Genomic DNA, 13,480 nt, shown 5'->3' on the forward strand with positions numbered 1-13,480 from the left:
ATTGCCATCCTTTTCTTGCAAGCACCCAATACTTTTTCGAGCCAACTTTGGCCTGCATTGTGTTAGAGATCACTCCTACCAGTGAGTTCTTGGATGAGGGCAGCCTCAGTAACACTCAACAACTTCAAAACCATTCCGGTTCTTTACAACCAAGGCACAGTGGTGGCAGTGTGTACCATTTGCAAGGTGCACTGCAGTAACTTACTTTTGACAGCACTTTCCAAACCACAATTCCTCCCATCTAGAAGGAGAAGGGCAACAGAATTTTTAAAAAAAATTTCATTCACAGGATATGGGATTTACTGGCTAGGCCAACATATATTGCCCTGTTGTAATTACCTATAGGTCAGTTTTTTTTCTTTAACAGTCAATCACATTGTTGTGGGTCTGGAATCACATATAGGCCAGACCAGGTAAGGACAGCAGTTTCCTTCCCTAAAGGATGTTAGTAAAATGGATGGGTTTTTCCAGCATGGTCTTCATTACAATCTTAATTCTGGATTTCTTTTTTATTGCTTTCAAATTACACCATCTGCTATGTTGGAATTCAAATCCGGATTCCCAAGATATTACCTGAGTTTCTGGATTAATAGTCCAATGATAACACCACTAGGCCATTTCCTCTCCAATACATGGGGAAACTGCCACCTTCCAGTTCCTATCGGTCCATCTGGTTTGTGACATCACTTGTGTCCTGGAAACTCCAGCAGGATCAATAGGAATATTGACCGAAATTGGAATGGGGTGTAGGTACCTCTCCCAGTGCAGGTGCTAGAGATTGCTAAATGATGCCCACTTGCTCTGTGCAACTGAGATGGTATCCTGCTCTACAAGACGATGATCTCCATGATCTCCGTGTGGTTAGAAAAGGGCAACAGGTAACAATTTGGCTCTGATTATTACGTTAGCACTCTCTTTGAGAGTGACAACTTTTTGAGAATGCTATGTGAGTGGGCTTATTCAAGAAACCACTGCTGATGCTGGAAAGATGAATTACAAGCTCAAAATGCTGCAAATAGGCAGCATTAGTTTTAAAAATAGACAATAGACAATAGGTGCAGGAGTAGGCCATTCTGCCCTTCGAGCCTGCACCACCATTCAATATGATCATGGCTGATCACCCTTAATCAGTATCCTGTTCCTTCCTTACCTCCATAACCCTTGATTCCACTATCCTTGAGAGCTATATCCAACTCTTTCTTAAATGAATCCAGAGACTGGGCCTCCACTGCCCTCTGGGGCAGAGCATTCCACACAGCCAACACTCTCTGGGTGAAGAAGTTTCTCCTCATCTCTGTCCTAAATGGTCTACCCCACATTTTTAAGCTGTGTCCTCTGGTTCGGCACTCACCCATCAGCCTCCAGAGTGTCCAATCCTTTAATAATCTTATATATCTCAATCAGATCACCTCTCAGTCTTCTAAGCTCTAGGGCATACAAGCTTAGTCGCTCCAGTCTTTCAGCGTAAGGTAGTCCCGCCATTCCAGGAATTGAACTCGTGAACTTACGCTACACTCCCTCACTAGCCAGAATGTCTTTCCTCAAATTTGGAGACCAGAACTGCACACAATACTCCAGGTATGGTCTCACCAGGACCTGTACAGCTGCAGAAGAACCTCTTTGCTTCTATACTCAATCCCTCTTGTTATGAAGGCCAGCATGTTATTAGCCTTCTTCACTACCTGCTGTACCTGCATGCTTACCTTCATTGACTGGTGTACAAGAACACCCAGATCTCTCTGTACTGCCCCTTTACCTAAATTGATTCCATTTAGGTAGTAATCTGCCTTCCTGTTCTTGCCACCAAAGTGGATAACCATACATTTATCCACATTAAACTGCATCTGCCATGCATCTGACCACTCACCTAACCTGTCCAGGTCACCCTGTAACCTCCTAACATCCTCCTCACATTTCACCCTGCCACCCAGCTTAGTATCATCAGCAAATTTGCTAATGTTATTACTAATACCATCTTCTATATCATTAATATATATTGTAAAAAGCTGCAGTCCCAGCACTGATCCCTGCGGTAACCCACTGGTCACTGCCTGTCATTCCGAAATGGAGCCGTTTATCACTACTCTTTGTTTCCCACCAGCCAACCAACTTTCAATCCAAGTTAGTACCCTGCCATGAATACCATGCGCCCTAATTTTGCTCACTAACCTCCTATGTGGGACTTTATCAAAAGCTTTCTGAAAGTCAAGGTACACTATGTCTACTGGATCTCCCTTGTCTATCTTCAGAGTTACATCCTCAAAAAATTCCAAAAGATTAGTCAAGCATGATTTCCCCTTCATAAATCCATGCTGACTCTGACCTATCCTGTTGCTACCATCCAGATGTGTCATAATTTCATCTTTTATAACAGACTCCAGCATCTTTCCCACCACTAAGGTCAGACTAACTGGTCTATAATTTCCTGCTTTCTCTCTCCCACCTTTCTTAAAAACTGGTACAACATTAGCCACCCTCCAATCCGCAGGAACTGATCCCGAATCTATCGAACTCTGGAAAATAATCACCAACGCATCCACGATTTCTCGAGCCACCTCCTTCAGTACCCTGGGATGTAAACCATCAGGCCCCGGGGACTTATCAACCTTCAGACCTAACAGTCGCTCCAACACCAATTCCTGGCAAATATAAATTCCCTTCAGTTCAGGTCCTTCAGCCACTGTTACCTCAGGGAGATTGCTTGTGTCTTCCCCAGTGAACACACATCTGAAGTACCAATTCAATTCTTCTGCCATTTCTTTGTTCCCCGTAATATATTCCCCTGTTTCTGTCTTCAAGGGCCCAATTTTAGTCTTAACCATTTTTTTGCCTTTCACATACCTAAAAAAGCTTTTACTATCTTCCTTTATATTTTTGACCAGTTTACCTTCGTACCTCATTTTTTCTCTGTGTATTTCCTTCTTAGTAATCTCTGTTGTTCTTTAAAAGCTTCCCAGTCCTCCGTTTTCCCACTTATCTTTGCCATGTTATACTTTTTCTCTTTTAACTGTATATGTTTCTTAACTTCCCTCGTCAGCCATGGCCACTCATGCCTCCTCCTAGGATCTTTCTTCCTTTTTGGAATGAACTGATGCTGCATCTTCTGAATTATACACAGAAATATCTGCCATTGTTCCTCCACTGTCATCCCTGCTAAGGTGTTGCACCATTGAACTTTGACCAGCTCCTCCCTCATAGCTCCATAATTCCCTTTATTCAACTGACATTTTGTCACTTCCGATTGTACCCTCTCCCTCTCAAATTGCAGATTGAAGCTTATTGTATTATGGTCACTACTTCCCAATGGCTCCTTCACTTCGAGGTCCCTGATCAATTCTGGTTCGTTGCACAATACCAGATCCAGAATTGCCTTCTCCCTGGTAGGCTCCAGCACCAGCTGTTCTAAGCATCCATCTCGGAGGCACTCCACAAAGTCTCTTTCTTGAGGTCCAATACCATCCTGATTCTCCCGGTCTATCTGCATGTTGAAATCCCCCATAACAACTATAGTCACATCTTTGCGACAGGCCAATTTCAGCTCCTGATTCAACTTACATCTGACATCCAGACTACTGTTTGGGGGCCTGTAGATAACTCCCAAGAGGGTCTTTTTACCCTTAGAATTTCTCAGCTCTATCCACACTGACTCTACATCCGCTGATTCTAGGTCCCCCCGCACAAGGGACTGAATATCATCCCTTACAACGTGGCCACCCCACCCCACTCTGCCTGTCAGTCTGTCCTTATGAAAGCACGTGTAGCCTTGAACATTCATTTCCCAGGCCCTGCCCACTTGAAGCCACGTCTCAGTTATCCCCACAATATTGTATCTGCCAATTTCCAAAAGAGCCTCAAGCTCATCCATCTTATTTCTAATGCTTCGTGCATTCATATATAGTATTTTTAATTTGTTACTGCCCTCACCCTTCCCATCAACTCCTATTTCACTCAACCTTACAGCATGATCCCTTTTTGAGTTTTATTAAGGTGCAAACCATCTCTCTTGTATAATTTATGCTTACCACAAAACATACCCCAGTGATCCAAGAATTTAAATCCTTGCTTCCTGCAACAGTTCCTCAGCCACACATTCAAGTCTATTATCTCCCTGTTTCTGGCCTCACCAGCCCGAGGAACTGGAAGCAAACCGGAGATAACCACCTTGGACGTCCTGCTTTTCAGCTGTTTCCTAGTTCTCTGAAGTCCCGCTGTAGTATGTTCCTCCTCTTCTTCCCGACATCATTTGTGCCGACATGTACCACCACCTCTGACTCTTCACCTTTGCCCTTGAGGATTTCCTGCACTCTGTCTATGATGTCTTTAACTCTGGCACCAGGAAGGCATCATCCTTAAGTCCCGCCTGCTGCCACAAAATCCCCGGTCAGTTCCTCTCACTATGGAGTCCCCTATTACCACGGCTCTGTGCGATGTCTGACTCTTCCCCTCTGTCTCCACGCCAACGTTTGATTGACAGACCTGGCCACCTAGCGGACTGGCAGTGTCTGTCTCTACTGTTTCCAAAAGATTCAACTTGTTCCTGACAGGTACTTCCCCCGGGGTCTCTTGCACCTGCCTCCTCTTTGCCTTCCTCATCGTCTGCTCTCTTCTGCTCTCTTCTGGTACGATTGGTGTAATAACCTCACTGAAGGTCCTGTCCAGAAAGATCTCGTTCTCTCGGATGAGCCTAAGGTCCTCGAGTTCTTTCATCAGTGCTGCAATATGCTCTGTCAGTAGCTGAACGTGCACACACTTTCCACACTTATACGAGCCAGACACACCAGAGTCGTTGACCTCCCACACCAAGCACGTAGCACACTGAACCAGCTTGGAAAGGATGGAGGCCCTCTTCTGACACAGAGGTAGTGGGTCCCTACGCCTGGGTTTGGACACTCAGATGGAAACCTGCCTGCCAGAATGCTGGTCCCCGTGGAAATATATTAATATTTCAGGCCCAATCGACAAAAAGAAGTGACTTAGATGTCACCATTTTCTTAAACAGTAGGTCATTTAACCCTGATTATTTTATGTGTCATGTGGTAATTGAAAAGTAGCTGTTGAATTAATCCTAGTCAATAAATGATAATTTCACAGTTTAATGTAACTATTACTGGCTGAGGTATGCACTTGTTTAGCAACAGAATTTATAATATCGAATCATGTTCAGAGTTGCTGATACTAAGCGTAACCAGTATTTTTTCAACATTGTTTCTTTTCCCTAACACCACAAGAACAGGGCTGATGGTCGAATTCATATTCCCAGTTAGTATTAAGAAAAGCCAGAAAAATAAATTCTCAACCTTCTCAAAAATGAAGTATAGGTTATTTTGAGTCTCTCTCCCACCAATTCATCTCCCACCAATTCCATTTTTGTAATTTAACCATTTTTTTTAAAAATCCAACCTGTTCAGAGATGTTAATGCACATTTCTGGGGCAGGTCAGGCTTGAGAAGCCAGTTCTCTTAGGCCCCTGGGTAGGGACGTTACCACTGCACCATAGAGGGCCCTGTCAAGAGCTCCGTTCACATCTACCTGGAAGTAGGGACAGTACCCCTTGCCCAGGTAACGAGGGAGCACTGCAATTTTTAAAAATTATTTAACCTAGTTTTATAATCCACCAATTCAGCGAGGTTCTGACATGTCCTTGGTGCAGGTGGTACTTGAACCTGAGTGTCCAAGCACAGGCCTAGGGACCCACTATCTCTGTGTCAGAAGAGGGCCTCCATCCTTTCCAATGCTCACAACTTTAATTGTCCTTCAGCACCACAATTATTTGCCCTTATTGCTCCCACAGTTTTTAGGATTCAATGTAACTACTGACTAAAAGCTCTTATGATGTTGTAATAGTGTCCCCGGCTTGAAGTCTCACCTGATCCAGGTGTGTAATAACATCTCTGAACTCACTGATTAAGATATAACTCTGTAACTACTGACTTATGGCTTTAAGTATTAAGAGAAATTGAACAGAACCTACGCAGAACACAGTATGGTAACACAGTATGGTAACACAGTATTGGTAACACAGTATGGTAATCCAGTATGGTAACACAGTATTGGTAACACAGTATTGGTAACACAGTATGGTAACACAGTATGGTAACACAGTATTGGTAACACAGTATGGTAACACAGTATGGTAATCCAGTATGGTAACACAGTATGGTAACACAGTATGGTAACACAGTATGGTAATACAGTATTGGTAACACAGTATTGGTAACACAGTATGGTAACACAGTATTGGTAACACAGTATGGTAACACAGTATGGTAACACAGTATTGGTAACACAGTATTGGTAACACAGTATGGTAACACAGTATGGTAACACAGTATTGCAAACCGGTGAATTGCTCAGGATTTGTTTTTCTTGCTATATTACAAATGTAAACAAAGTGTGTTTTATTTCAGTGTGATGACATGTTCAATTTGTTTATTTCATCCCAGGAAACATTACTTGTTATCATCATCAAATAAGATGCTATTCCAGTTTGTTCAAGAAAGTGTAGCAATTGAAGTGGGTGATTAAGACATGACAATTTTACTCATTTCACATATCATGTACCAGCTAATAGCTAGCAGATATATTAATCTGTGTCAATAGATGATATAACGCAGTCTAATTATAAATGACAAATGCTGACAGCATAACGGCTTTCTGTACAAAGCAGAACCATTGAATTCTCATTTGCATTTAAACATAACAGCATTTACAATCGAAGAGAGTTTAGTGCTTAATACTATTCGTGCGATCTGGTCAATTGTGATGGATTATATTCAGGTTTCTGCAGTTAGCATTCATTTCTTTTCTCAGAGATTGGAAGCAGGGTGGGTCGCAAAAATACCTATTAATGGATTGTTCCAATCATTTCAATACTGGCATTGGGTTTACATTGATTTGCGGTTGACTCTATTTTATTGCATTTATGAAATGCCTTTTCTGTGTTGCTAACAATGCAATCCCTTAAGCATTAATTGGAAGTGGTGCAGGCTAGTACAATTGCAACATTTAACAGCATCTGGATGGGTATACAAATAGGAAGGGTTTGGAGGGATATGGGCCAAGTGCTGGCAAATAGGACTAGATTAATTTAAGATATCTGGTTGGCATGGACGAGTTGGACCAAAGAGTCTGTTTCCGGGCTGTACATCTCTATGACTCTTTGATTTGATTTGTCCATTAGTCTGCAAGTTCAATTCTTGATGAACCTAAGTGTAGCCAGATGCTGCTAAATCTCTGACAACCTGGGAAATAAAAACAATTGTAGTTATTTTGTATTTATTGAATGCTCATGATTGCAGAGAATGTCAGTTGTATGTTACACTTTCCTGTCTTCTTGTACAAATGTAAAAAATATATTGCAGGGTGTGGGAGAGACCATATTTCTGGAAAGATGGGAACATAAATTTGCAATTAAGTGTTTTCAGTGTCACAAAGTCCCAGCGAGAATGGCATGCTCTGGGTTTCCTCTGAAGAAGCAACCCAGCATTAATTCCACAGGCGTGTGGTGGTAGTGACTGGGATGCATGTTTTGTTAGAACTAGTAAATCAGCAACTTGTTGGAGGGAATCCTGAGGGACAGGATGCACATGTATTTGGAAAGGCAAGGACTGATTAGGGATAGTCAACATGGCTTTGTGCATGGGAAATCATGTCTCACAAACTTGATTGAGTTTTTGAAGAAGTAGCAAAGAGGATTGATGAGGGCAGAGTGGGGATGTGATCTATATGGACTTCAGTAAGGCATTCGACAAGGTTCCCCATGGGAGACTGGTTAGCAAGGTACGATCTCTCAGGATACAGGGAGAACTAGCCATTTGGATACAGAACTGGCTCAAAGGTAGAAGACAGAGGGTGGTGGTGGAGGGTTGTTATTCAGACTGGAGGCCTGTGACCAGTGGAGTGCCACAAGGATCGGTGCTGGGTCCTCTACTTTTTGTCATTTACATAAATAATTTGCATGCAAGCATAAGAGGTATAGTTGGTTAGTTTGCAGATGACACCAAAATTGGAGGTGTAGTGTACAGCGAAGAAGGATCTTGATCAGATTGGCCAATGGGCTGAGAAGTGGCAGATGGAGTTTAATTTAGATAAATGCGAGGTGCTGGATTTTGGGAAAGCAAATCTTAGCAGGACTTGTGCACTTGCTGGTAAGATCCTAGGGAGTGTTGCTGAACAAAGACACCTTGGAGTGCAGGTTCATAGCTCCTTGAAAGGGGAGCCGCAGACATATGGGATAGTGATAAAGGTGTTTGGTATGCTTTCCTTTATCGGTCAAAGTATTGAGTACAGGAGTTGGGAGATCATGTTATGGCTGTACTGGATATTGATTAGGTCACTTTTGGAATATTGCATGCAATTCTGGTCTCCTTCCTATCGGAAAGATGTTGTGAAACTTTAAAGGGTTCATAAAAGATTTATAAGGATGCTACCAGGGTTGGAGGATTTGAACTATAGGGGAAGGTTGAATAGGCTAGACTATTTTCCCTGGAGCATCAGAGACTGAGGGGTGACCTTATAGAGGTTTATAAAATCATGAGGGACATGGATAGGGTAAATAGACAAGGTCTTTTCCCTGAGGTGGGGGAGTCTAGAATGAGTGGACATAGGTTTAGGGTGAGAGGGGAAAGATACAAAAGAGACCTAAGGGGCAACTTTTTCATGCAGGGTATGGTACATGTATGGAATAAGCTGCCAGAGGAAGTGGTGGATGCTAGTACAATTGCAACATTTAACAGGCACATGGATGGGTATATGAATAGGAATAGTTTGGAGGGATATGGGCCAAGTGCTGGCAAATAGGACTAGATTAATTTAAGATATCTGGTTGGCATGGATGAGTTGGACCAAATGGTCTGTTTCCGGGCTGTACATCTCTGTGACTCTAATTAGACATTTTGCCTTGTCTGACCAGAGAGTAAAAGATTAGTGGAGTCATCAAGAAAGTGAATATATGGCTCCAATCAGATCAGCTATGAGCTGAGCAGTCCCCAGGGGCTGTATTCCACTGGTTCGAACCTTTCTGTTTGTATGAATTTTCATATAGGTAAAAGGTGTATTTTCATATGTTATCTTTCAGGGATCTCTGGAGCTAAGTGAAAACAAATGCCAATTTTACTGACAGGCACAAACCTAAAGTGGCAACATGAGTGAATAAGGTGGTAAAGAGGGTATACAGCATACTTGGGCATTGAGGAAAAACATTGGCAAGTCATGTTGCAGCTGTATTAATATCGGCTATATTGGTAATGTGTGCAGCTCTGGTCACCACTCTATAGGAAGGATGTGGAGGCTTTGGAGATGGTGTAAAAGAGCTTTACCAGGAGATTACCTGGATTGGAATGTATTAACTATAAGGAGAGGTTGGATTGTTTTTGCTAGAGTATTGAAAGCTGAGGAGGCAACCTGAAAGAAGGATATAACATTATAAGAATCATGGATTGGGTGGATGTTTGGAGTCTTTTTTTTTCCCAGGGTGGAAATATCAAATATTAGGGGTCATAGATTTCAGATGGGATTGGGAAAGTTTAAGGGAGATGTATGAGCAAGGTTTTTTACATGGAGGGTGATAATACCTCGAGCAAACTGCCAGGGAGATGGTAAAAGCAGATATGATAGCAACATTTTAAAAGGCATTTGGACAGATCCATGAATAGGCAGGGAATAGAGAGATACAGACCATGGACAGGCAAATGGGATTAGCTTAGAATGTCATCATGGTCAGTCCAGACATGATTAGCTTAAGGGCCTAGTCCTGTTCTGTACTGTCCTATATTATAAATAAAGAGTTTCAAAAACACTTTTGACAACTTGATGTCCCAAAGCAGTCAACTGTCATTAAAGTGTTTTAAAAATGTAATCATGGTTGCAATGTAGGAAATGGTGTTATGTTGGTGATGGGAGAAATGTGCAATAATCTAGTCCTACCACTCTATCAGCATTAGTGCAATGTGTTGATTTAGTTACTAAAATGACTGATTCCACTGTTTCCTACTATTGTTCAAAATAAATATTCACCACTCTTCATTTACAAAATTAACCTCCTTATCAGGAACAAGATTTATTCTTAAATAATTTGCAACTATTCATTAACATCTCAACTATAATCTAAAATCAAAACGGTATCATGTTAATCCCAAATGCAAATGCACGCACACAACACAAAAATAGACACATTTCTGCAGAGATGATGGCTCTTCCAAATGTTGCAAAAGATAAAAAAGCAAATTCTGTGGGTCAATAGTTAGATATAAAGGATAGCATGTGATGATTTCTTCTGTCTGCTGAATTTCCTGTCAATTAAGTTGAAGTGTTGAAACTGTAAATTGGTGATAAATGTCTAGTTCTGATTTCAACAAACTTGTATCCGATTCTCCACCACTTGGTCACTCTTCAGCTTTTCAGGTTTGACCAACTGGACAAAAATGCTGGTATTTGGAAACTCTGTCAGGGTCCCACAAGCTTTTACAGGGAACAACATTTCAGGAAGAGGCTGTAATGTATGGATTGTCTTCCTTGCTCTGACATCTAGGTCTTTACATCAGAACTTGAAGTTCAGAAAGAGATGCTCAGGAATATTAGCATAGGTCCCCTAGGCCTCTCAAAACTGGTTTTACCAATAATTTAAAGTAATTAACCTCTTATCCCCTTGAAAGCTTTTTGTTTAGCTGATTCTCCAAAATCTTTTCCCCAGGGTAGGTGAGTTCAAAACTAGAGGCTTTAGGTTTACCGTGAGAGAGGATCGGAGGGATAATTTTTTTCACACAGAGGGTGATGTGTGTATGGAATGAGCTGCCAGAGAAAATGGTGGAAACTGGTACAATTACAACATTTCAAAGGCATCTGGATAGATACATGAATAAGGAGGGTTTCGAGGAATATGGGCCAAATGCCGGCAAATGGGACTAGATCAGTTTAGGATATCTGATTGGCATTGAGGAGTTGGACCAAAGGGTGTGTTCCTGTACTGCATAACTCTATGATTCAATGATTTCATTTCTAGTAGGCGGCTTATAGCGCACCCTAGGCACTTAGCTTTATTTCCAATAAATTACTTGGCAAAAGTCTTTTCAATCCTGAGAATGTGCAAAGTTGATGCTGTAAGTGGTGACTTACAAACTTTTCACTATAATCATTTGAGCACAATATAACTATTCAAAATAATCCAAAACTCTGCCACTTTTTACCCAATAGTACTTAAGATTATTTACATTCCTAAAGATGAACAGCCACTGTGTATGCAACACGCTCCCACAAAGGACAATGATACTCACCAGGTAAACTATTTTGACTGTAAGATAATATTGGCCAGAAGACCAGGAGTAACTCATTGCTCTTCAAAGACAAATAACAGCAATGTTTCTCCACCTGAGAGGCAGCAATGCCTCCATTTAATGCCTCATCTTTAACAACATCCTGTCATAGTACAGCACTCATTCAGAATGGGTGCTGGAGTGCCAGCCTGGATTCTATCCTCAGATCTTAAGTGGAACCTGAATCATTCATGACCTGACTCTGCAGAGATTGCTACCCTGTGAACGATATTAATGTCCAGAAATGAACATCATATCTGAACTGTTACAGAACCTCCTTTTCATGTACCCTATTACAAAATCTATACAGTGAACTGACTCAGTACCAAACTTCAATTGACAAATCTGTCAGTTTAAGGTTGAAATTAAATACTTAAATGCAATTATTCAGATTACAAGTATAATTTTAGTGCATCAGTATTTGAGAAGGTTATAATTTTTTTAAATGCAATATATCTTTCTCATGAACAGTGTATCTGAGCAAACACTGAAAATGTGTTCTGTATAGTGTTAGCAATATAATGTCATATAATTGAAATTTGTCAGCAGTATTTGATCACATGGTATATGGAAGTTTTAACATAACAATGGGTTATACAACCCCTGCCAGTAAATGTTTCAACTTACCCTTAATATGAATGAATATTTATAAAGGTCATTCTGCTATAACACACATTTTGTTAATGCAAATTCGTAATAATGCGATGGGCAAACTGGGGACACTGTTTCTAAAGTGCAAACGTTTAAAGCATGGTTATAACACGATTCCAACTCCATTTATGTTAATAGTGCTGCTATTATGTAATTTTCTTATAACACAGCAATGCATGAGAACTTCATTATAGCAGGATCAACTGTAATCACGTCTACCCACATCTACACTTTACCTCTATCTTGTCCACTTTATCTTTTCATAACTTTATGCACATCATGTTATCCAATCTTAATTTAACAAATAAAATTTCCAGGCTGCTTGGGGGTGGCATGGTAGCTCAGTGGTTAGCACTGTTGACTCATAGTGCCAGGGATCTGGGTTTGATTCCAGCCTCTGGCGACTGTCTGTGCAGAGTTTGCATGTTCTCCCTGTGTCTGTGTGGGTTTCCTCTGGTTTTGTTCACAGTCCAACGATGTGCAGGTTAGGTAGATTGGTCATGGGAAATTGCTGATAGTGTCCAGGATGGGGTAGTCATGGGAAATGCAGGGTTACAGGGATGGTGTGAGTCTGGATGGGAGGGTCAGTATGGGATGAATGGCCTGCTTCCACACTGTAGGGATTCTATTACATTTGTATTTTCTTAATCCAAGTCTCATCTTTATGATTCTATATTCTTTGTATAGGCTTTAGATTTTCATACAGCATAAGCTCATAATAGGTTCGTTGCATCTCTTAAAATTTATATTTTATAGCTCTGGAGATAAAACCTGGAATATTAACAATGAGTTTTATAGCCTTATCGACTTCAAGTATTGTAATTAATGTCCTGTGCATCTAAAATGCCAATTGCATCTACTCTTTCACTACATCAAGTCTACTTCCATTCTGGAGACAATTGATGCTTTTGTCAACTATATCCTTTCATTTGTACTATCATTGGATTCTATCCAATAACATTTCTCTGTTCAATCATCTTGGAAACTTGCATTTGTATCTTTGGTTTTGTGCTGCAAACCTTCATTAAAAAGTAGAAGTTAGGTGACATGACACATTTAAATTTATGAAAACTCCATTTACTGGCATAATATTGCTGCTTACCAAAGACACAAGAGTTGCTGAGTTATTTGTTGTAATTGAGATAGGGTGGCTCATTTTTGACATGACTTGTTTCTGATGTGTCCGATCTTTTCCTTTACTCTGTTTTTTCAGCGAAGGTTTCAAGCAAGAGAATGATAAAGCACAATGAGACCATTACAAATGGAATTAAGTGGCATTTTAACAATAGTCTTCCAGATCACCACGATATGGAGGTACTGGTGTTAAGATGGGGTGACAGTCAGAAGTCGCACAACACCAGGTTATACCTAACAAAGGAACAACACTCTGAAAGCTTGTGGTTTCAAATAAACCTGTTGAACTACAACATGATGTTGTGTGAATTCTGACTTTGCCAGATAGTGCAGGGCAATCCATAATTGTGCTGCATATACCACTTCCATTGAGTTGTGCTAATTTG

The sequence above is a fragment of the Hemiscyllium ocellatum genome, chromosome 3 (genome assembly GCF_020745735.1).
Source record: "Hemiscyllium ocellatum isolate sHemOce1 chromosome 3, sHemOce1.pat.X.cur, whole genome shotgun sequence".
Classification (NCBI taxonomy): domain Eukaryota; kingdom Metazoa; phylum Chordata; class Chondrichthyes; order Orectolobiformes; family Hemiscylliidae; genus Hemiscyllium; species Hemiscyllium ocellatum.